A 9,533-nucleotide genomic window follows, 5' to 3' on the forward strand; every position below is an offset into this window, starting at 1 on the left:
ATAGAGCGTCGGCCTGCAGACTCAAGGGTCCTGGGTTCGATTCCGGTCGGGGGCATGTGCCTTGGTTGCGGGCACATCCCCAGTGGGAGGTGTGCGGGAGGCAGCTGATCGATGTTTCTCTCTCGTCGATGTTTCTGACTCTCTGTCCCTCTCCCTTCCTCTCTGTAAAAAATCAATAAAATATATTTTTTAAAAATGTTTCTTGGCAAGCATAGCTAAATGCCCCACCTCCTCTTGATTTTTTCTTGCTTTTCAGTAAGTTTGTTGCGGTGAATGTGCTTCTCTAATCAAGCATCATGTCCTTGCATGAGAATGATTCCTCTGATATCAGTAATTGAGAGCACAGGCAATATGTCAGGGAAGAATTACAAGCCCGCTGTTAAGAGCCAGCCTTCAAACATAGACGCCCACCTCTTCATTCTGGAGTCATTAGAAATTGAAAACGAACAATTTTAGAATGGGTACATCGCAAAATGTAAAATATTAAGAGTGTGCTTATGTGAATGTACATGCAAACACAGGCATCAGATCAAAATAGACTATAATTCAAAGGCGATTATGTACAAATGATTGCATGATTGTGTAATGCATTAAAGTCTATCTAGAGAAGAAATCACCATAAATTACGTATCCAAAATTAATGTATGGCGATTTTCCAGATTGGCCCTGAAGGCAGAGGGTTTTAAATTCATCATCTCATCATCCACTACTCTTATAATGTGTAAATGAGAAAATTCAATAATTTTTATCTGAGATCCCAAATCACTCTGCAAATCTAATTGACTAAAATACATAAGCAAGAATTATTATCCTCATTTTTGTGGCTGGAAGGGTTGGTTAAAAAATTTCATCTAAGACCAACAAATGAATAAGTAATGAAACAGACATTAATCACTTTAACTCCTGATTCTATTGAGCTGTTTTTTGTACTAACCAAAGCCTGTTTACTCTTTTGAAAACTGTACTCATTTATTTACTTATTTTTTATTTGTTATCTTTTTGTTGAAAGTCTTACAGATGTCTCTCTTTTTTTCCCAGTGACCCCCCTCCATCCTTAACTATGCCCCCCCCCAGCCTTCACTTGTCTATTGTCTGTGTCCATGAGTTACGCATATACGCATATAAGTTCTTTAGTTAATCTCTTCCTGACCCTCCCTCCTTTCCCTCTGAGTTTCGATGCTTCTATGTCTCTGGATCAATTTTGTTCATTAGATTCCACATGTGAGTGAGATCATGTGATACTTGTCTTTCTCTAACTGGCTTATTTCGCTTAGCATAACACCCTCCAGGTCCCTATTATACAAGGAAATTAATATACTTATATCCATTTAGGAGCCAGTGTCAGAGTTAACAGCTGTGTGCCAGCAAGATAGCAAATGCAGGTGCTTGTGAACCAATGGAAATAGAAAGCGGCTTTCAAAACCACCCATGGGAGTGATCATGTACGTAGAGGTGCCTTTTCACTGTTGACAATGTTGACAAACCTTGTTTGCCCTGGATGAAAAGCATTTCAAGAGGAAAGCATTTCTATTCCAAGTTCCCCAAGCTATGAGTGAGGACATTCTTATCAGAGTGCTTTTTCAGAGCTGGAGAAGGTATATATATATATAGCCAATAGCTCAATAATGTAATCCCCTCCCACCTCAGATGTAAGTGAAATGAAGTATACCGCCCAAGGTGCCAGTTCTATTTTTAACATCCACGGTTGTTCTGCTAAGTCACTGAATGATCTATCCTAACACTCCACAGCTTCCCATTTCTCACATTGGGCAGAATCCCGTCATACTTTAACACTGTACAACATCCACTCCTGTGGCTTCTGTGACCTTTTTTCTTACTATCATTCCTTAAATGGCCAGTCCTTGGTCTTTATGAACACCTTCTCTCTCTCTCTCTCTGTCTGCTTGCTGCTTAAATATAGGAATCACACTAAGATTAATTTGGACTTTGTAAATCCTCTCCCATTGTGACCCCGGCCTGCATGAGTTCATCCATTTTCCAGGACTAATGCCATCATTTATATGTTGGGTATTTTTCAAAACTGTTTCAGATTATGAGCCCAGGAAAATGAGGAAAGGAGAACAAATGTCACATATCATGGTAACATGGTACAACTAATAACTTTGTACTGGCCCTTGCTGACTTGATCTTAAGAATATTATTTCTAGATGACTTAATGTTTCATCCCCAAATCCCCAAACAAAATAAATGGAGCCAAGATAGCTGGTGTCAAATGAGTGAATGTCAAGAACAAGTTAAAAAAAAAAGACCCTCTCTCCACTTAAGATGAAACAGTCTAAGGGCAATGGACTATTTATGAATCATTACTGATGATGACATGGGAATAGTTGAGTATAAAATAACTGCACCAATGTAAGGAGTGACTGCTACGGTCTGCATCCTACTGACTCAGATGATGTTTTGAAACTTAGCTCCTCTAACTTTCCCTAAAAAAAGCAACATTGCAGGGATTCAGAACAGGCAAGTCATGGCCCTGGTATGGTCACCAACTTGCATTCATTGTCAACTAGATAAATCCTAATAGATAATGCCTGAACTTAGAGGATCCATGCCCTGGATGAATGGCGAGAACACTACTCACTATTGATCAATATGGTTGTGTTAGAGATGATTGGGGCAAGCCACTCCTCTTCCTCTTATTTACATCCCTGGCTTGGGACCATCCAGAACCTGGGGTGATATTGATATATCCATCTTTGGTCATGATTCCACTTCTAAGATCCAGAGGTGAATTAACAAATTTCTGATATTTCAAGGATACTTCATTGATAACTTACCTGCATAATTCATCTTCATTAATTGAATTATCATTTGCTTGTTTGCCCAAGTTATAAATCTCAATTTTATTTCTACTTAACCGGCTCACATCCCATGGTTTCAAATTCTGTTCCTTTCATTTCAAAAGTGTCTTAAGCACCTTCCTTCCTCTGGATCTTTGCTACCACTCTCCTGGCTCAGGCTTTATTCACTTACTACTGGTTTCGCCAGCTCTAGTCTCTTCTCTCCAGGTCAATCTCCACATTATTGCTAACATTACTCTTCTAAAATTCAGATCTATTCATGTCATTTTTCCTCAAACACCTGTAATGACTGCTTTAGCCTACACAATAGAATCCAAACTTGTGAATGTGATAGAAGATCCATAATTTGTCTCCAAGCTTCCTTCCCTCACATTTTCTCTGACCCACCAATGCTCCAGATACAGCAAATAATTTCATATTCTCAGAATGTGTCCTTCATTCATGCCTTTATGCCTTGGCTTTAGAAATCCCCTTCCCTCCATCCTCTTGTCCTTCCTGGGCTCCCTTTTCCCATAGGTTTTTGCATAAACTTGTGTTTCTACCACTTATCACTATTTATTGTGGGCTGTGGTGTGTTGTGTAAGTTCTGCCTCTTTCACTTGACTCTTGAATGTCTGGAGAGCACTGGATCACACGAGGATGTATGTGCCAAACACTCAATATGTGTTTGTGCCATTTACGTATTTTCTATTTAAAGATACGCAAACATTATGAGACTACTCTAGCCAAAGGTATAGAAAAGACAGCCTGATGATAAAATTGGATTCTTTGGGCCCGAGAATCTACTGTGGAGCTAGCCTGATTGACTGCAGGACACAAAAGTGAGAGTGAAAAGTTGCCCCTTTCCATGTACGGATGTATAAAGGAAATGATCTCCAGGACTTCGTTTCTGTCAGATTAAGGACACAAAAAGGGGACACAGGGCAGGAGGACTTGGTGGTAGGGGTCTGGTGAGGGGATTTCTTTCAACAGAGATGCCATGCTGTCTGTAACACTGTCCTTTTGGGAAAGGTTTGGGACCATGCTGCCTTCTAACCCGAAGCTTAATAAAAAGAAGATTCAAATCCTTGGACAGCATTGAAATGCGTTTCCTGATGTTGGGAGACACTAGATTTCTCTATCAGGCCAGAGGGGGCTGATGACTCTGTGGGACCCAAGGAGTACTGCTTAGTTGGAAACTGGCTCCACTCCTAGAGTTAATAGGTAGGTAATACATGAGGGGTACATGAGGGCCATGCAGCAGACAGAGCTGGAGAGAGTCATCTTATATCACGTAAGTAAGGCTGTCTGGTTGGGGATGGTGGGGTGAAGCCTCAGAAGAAAAAGGCTGAAGTGGGCACTGGATGCCCACTAAGGAGAAAAAATTGCCAAAATACTTTCCCTTACTTCTCCTTACTCCCCCAGTTTTATACCCAGAAGGAACAAAAATAGCATCTGTCAGGAAGAAGAGAGTGAGTGTACAGACAACACAGAAGGCCTACTATACTCCCAATGCAGGCTTACAACCAAGGCGATCCATGCTGAGAAGAGTACAACTTCAGAGTTTTGACTGTTCCATGGGCTGGAGGTTTTAATATCTGAATTTAGGCTTTTTTAAAATAAGAGATTATTTTTATAGCCAGAATAATTGTATTATCTGCTAGTGACTAAAATGTCACAGTCTGCCCAAGTCTTCAGCTTGAGGCATGGGAAGATTTCTTCCTTAATGTTTAAAGAAACATTTGTGTTTTGAGCCACAATTCATGAGTCATGCTTGTTCAACCCATTGGTTCCACAGGAAAAGACACAGTATTGGTACTCTGGTGTCCGTATAATGAGTCCTTTCAGTTGAAGCCAAAAAATGGCTGAGAAGTCTTCTTGGTGTCTCTTCATGTCCTTAGTTTTCTGATGTTAATGGAAATATCATATTTTTTGTTTATTAATAATAAAATAAATTAAGACCATGTGAAGTTTGTATTTCATGACTTATATTTACAAAAAAGGAGAATGTCTCTTTACATAAATGATATTATTTATGATTGAAAATTATCCCTCATCATTTTCTGAATTAACAGCAAATACCTGAATTTTTTTTCAGCGTCTTGTAATACTGAGATTTGTACATAATATATATTTGGTATCTTTATAATGGCTGTCATGAAAATTGCTTATTTGAATATTTAATTCAATCATTTCTAATCCATTAGACCAGATGAGACCCCTTGGGTTCAAAATCTGACTTTGCCCATTTAGTTTTAAACAACCTCCCTATGCCTCAGTTTTCTCAGCTGTAAAATGGGGACATTAATCATTACAGTACTCAGGGGGTTTAACACGTTGATAAGAATGCCTGGCACAGACAATCACTTAATAGGTATATAATTAGTGCTGTGAATGCCCTACTTCAGTTGGGCTTTCAGTGGGTGTTAAAGGTGAATTTCACCAGGGACTATACCAAGAGTTTGTTTACTTTAGGAACCAGTTAGCCCCACATTGCACCATGGGGCCTATCTGTCACTCACAAGCTCCTTCTGTCCTTGGCCTCAGGGGCCCCCATTATCTCTGCAATTCTTGTTCCTTGTCCCCATACTCTTATAAGAGTTAAAGTACTGAGGTGACTTGCGGTTCCTATCAACAACCACATGAGGGAAATTATGGGGGGAATTAAGATTGAAAGCAGGTGATCATAGCAAAGATATGGATTATATGAGCACCAGGTATTTGCTACCAGGATGCCAAGAAAGGTGCTGTTTTCTCTGTGGAACTCTGGTCTCCTTGACTTTGGGGAAGGTCACAATGCAGGGACAGGGATAGGCAAATGATATCTGTGGTAGGTGGCTGGCAGGCCAGCAGGCCAGCAGGCTACTAGGTACCAGTGTAGACCATTTGGGCTTCCTGTAAGAGCTAGCTAGGCACAGTCCTCCAGAGCCCCTGAGGGGTCATAGCTACTAATAGGACCTGAAGGGAAGGACTTTTGGGGGAACTTGAACAAGATATTGGAGACTCTGCTGTACCAAGCATTAACCTGCAGGTGCTTGAATTGGAGGAGGTCTGTGGAGCCCAAGGGCATAGGCTTGGGTAGACAAAGGTGGGCATTGATAAGGAGGAAGTCTAGGCAGCAAGTCTTTCAATATTGTAGCAACTTCTTCAGCTCAATAATGTACATACTGATTGAAAATCGGTCCTGGGTTTAAGAACAGGTGATGCTTTTTACTAGGTTAGAACATTTTCCCACTATGTCTTTCTTTACTTCCAAATGTAATAGGCAAATATCCTATAGGTTGAGGACTGCTGAGTAAGATGACATTTTTTGCCATTTCTCATTTGTCCATGAAATTTTTATTTATCATAAGATAAAAAGACAAAAATAAATTATCTGCTATATTTCTCCTTTTTCTCTGCTTTAATGATAAATCATAGGTAGGAGCAGAATCTTAAAGGTGTTTATCATAGACATGAAAGTTACTACTTGCTATTGTCACATAAAAGTACTACCGAAAGGGGTTTTTCCTTCTTCCTTGAGAAAAGGTAAAAATCTACTCAATAGATTTAACAGACTCCCAGTCTCCCTGACCTACCCAGCTGCCTTCTGCCCGATTGGGGAATGAACCCACAACCTGGGCATATGCCCTGACTGGGAATTGAACCGTGACCTCCTGGTTCTAGGCTGATGCTCAACCACTGATTCACCACAGCCAGACAAATTTCTTGATTTTGAAAACACTGTTCAGGCCAAACAAAGCACATCTGTGGGCCACACTCTATTATCTCAGCCAGGACTGGAGCAGGAGATTTTAATAAAATTTGAAGGAGTAGAAGTGGGAAAAGCTGTGGTGTATTTGTGACAGAAAGGAAAAAAAGAAAGAAAGGAGCTTTTAGAGCAGCCCTGGGCAAACTACGGCCTGCAGGCCGGATCCGGCCCGTTTGAAATGAATTAAACTAAAAAAAAAAAAAAGACCGTACCCTTTTATGTAATGATGTTTACTTTGAATTTATATTAGTTCACACAAACACTCCATCCATGCTTTTGTTCCGGCCCTCCGGTCCAGTTTAAGAACCCATTGTGGCCCTCGAGTCAAAAAGTTTGCCCACCCCTGTTTTAGAGTGTGCCTATGATGCTTCTTCGATATATGCAGGAAAACCTAGTGAAGGACAGTATTTTGAAAATAATTGCAGGTTGCTGGACTGTGTACTTTGGATGAATTTTTAGCTTTGAATTATTTGGGTCACAGTTCCTTATATAAATGCCACATTTTCCCCCTTATAAGCTACACAGAGGGTTGTTTTGTCATTCTACATTATATCTGAGTTACTTGTATCTCAAGGCAAGTAAACTCATCTTTAACTTGTTAATTAATAAAAAGGAAATAAAACTCACTGTGACTCATGCTATCAGATGAATAAATATCTTAATCCCTGTTTTCAAGACTTCCTGGAAGGACAACATGGATGTTAATTTTTAAAAAATTATGATTTTGGCTAGATTGCACCAAATCTGCTTCATAGCAAAAAAAAAAAAAAAAAAAAAAAAAAAAAGGAAGAAAAGGTTATGACAACATTGGTAGAAGTTGGTTTCAGCCAAGTTAGAATGATATGAAGTCTGTAAAACCTCCAATACAAAAGTATTTTTTTTTTACCAGTCACAAATTTCCGCTACTTGGTAACTGTGATATCAGACCTGGTGTGGTGTCTCAAGTAGTCTTTTCTTTTTTAAAAATATATCACTCTTGCCAAAACCGGTTTGGCTTGGTGGATAGAGCGTCGGCCTGTGGACTGAAAGGTCACAGGTTCGATTCCGGTCAAGGGCATGTACCTGGGTTGCGGGCACATCCCCAGTGGGAGGTGTGCAGGAGGCGGCAGATCGATGTTTCTCTCTCATCGATGTTTCTATCTCTCTATCTCTCTCCCTTCCTCTCTGTAAAAAATCAATAAAATATATTTTAAAAAAAATATATCACTCCTAACACCATACAGAAAAATGGATTAAAGACTTGAATATGACCTAAAACAGAAAAATAGAAACAGATACATGGAAAAAAACATAGGTACTAAACTTATGAATCTCGGTCTCAGAGGGGTCTTTGTGACCTTGACCCCAAGGCAAAGGGAGTGAAACAAAAATAAATGAATGTGACTAACTTCAAACTAAAAAGCTTCCGCACAGCAAACGAAACCACCAACAAAATAAAAGGCAATGAACCGAATGCTCATACAATTCACCACCAACAAAAACAATCCAATTAAAATAGGCAGAGGACCTGAATAGAAACTTTTCTAAGGAAGCTGTACAGATGGCCAACAGATATATTAAAAAATGCTCAACATCACTAGCTATAGGTGAAATGCAAATCAAAACCATGATGAGATACTACCCACACTCACGACAATGCCTGTTTTCAATATGACGATAAATGTTGAAGAGAATGTGGAGAAAGGGAACACTTGTCCACTGATGGTGGGAATGTAAACTGTTGCAGTCACTATGGAAACCAGTACGGAGTTTCCTCAGAAAATTTAGACTACCATCTGACCCAGCAATCCCTCTTCTGGGTATCCATGCAACAAAAATTGAAAACACTTATTCTTAAAGATGTACGTGTCCCTATTTTTATTGCAGCATTATAGTCAAGTAGTCTTAGGAATAATTCTTACCTGTTAGTGGGCTGCAACGGAGTTCTTTCTCCTTCAGCACATTAGAAAGGATTGGATAAATGGAGTGCTTCTCAAACTTAATGAGCAGATGAATCACCTGGGCAGTGGTTCCCAACCTTGGCTGCACATTAGAATCACCTGGGAATCTTTTTAAAATCCTGATTTCTGGGCCTCATCCTCCGGAAATTGTTTCTTTATTACGAATGTTGTGGCCCCACCCCATAACAAAGAAACAGAATTTCCGGAGAATGAGGCCCAGAAATCAGGATTTCAAAAAGATTCCCAGGTGATTCTAATGTGCAGCCAAGGTTGAGAACCACTGACCTAGGGAGAGGTTGTAAATTGGTCTGGAATGTAGACTGCAAATTTGCATCTTTAATCAGCTCCCAGGTGAAGCCTAAACACAGTGTGAGTAGCAAAAAAACTAAAGGATGAATAAAGGTAGGGAATACAGTGTATGGATGTAGAAGATGTATGTTTTTATGACCTTCACAGAATTAAATCCTCTCTTTTCTGGCAGTAGCATACTTTTACTTTGAAGGGAACATTTCCTCTCCATGATTTGTTCATGCAGTCCAACCACCTGTGACAGAGTTGGATCTATAACTCAAGCCTGGCCAATTAGCACAAGGGAACAGGTGACTCAAGTAATTCAATGATTTTTCAGACCCTGGCTTTTGCCTAGAGAGCTATTGGAATAAGACTTTCTTTGCAGTTTGTGCAACCTGTAGCTTCTAGTGACTATCCAGAAAGGGGTGCCTGCCTGAGAATGAAACCAACACAGAGGAAGCAGGAAAAGAAAGATTTCTAATGACATCTTTTGAGTGCCTGAATTCATTGATGCCTGAGCCGTACTCCTGACTAGTTGGTTACTTGAGTCAATAAATTTGCCTTTATGCTTAGCGAATTTGATTTGAGTTTCTGTCACTTGCAACAGATAGCCTTCTGCTAATACAGTAGTGAAAAGGTCTGACACATGGTAGGAATTTAGCAGATAATTGTAGCCTTCTCTTTACAATTTTTCTTTGCTTGGATTGAACAATATGTATTGCACTTCTATACAAACAAGGGATATATATA

The sequence above is a fragment of the Myotis brandtii genome, unplaced genomic scaffold (assembly GCF_000412655.1).
Source record: "Myotis brandtii unplaced genomic scaffold, ASM41265v1 scaffold43, whole genome shotgun sequence".
NCBI classification, from domain to species: domain Eukaryota; kingdom Metazoa; phylum Chordata; class Mammalia; order Chiroptera; family Vespertilionidae; genus Myotis; species Myotis brandtii.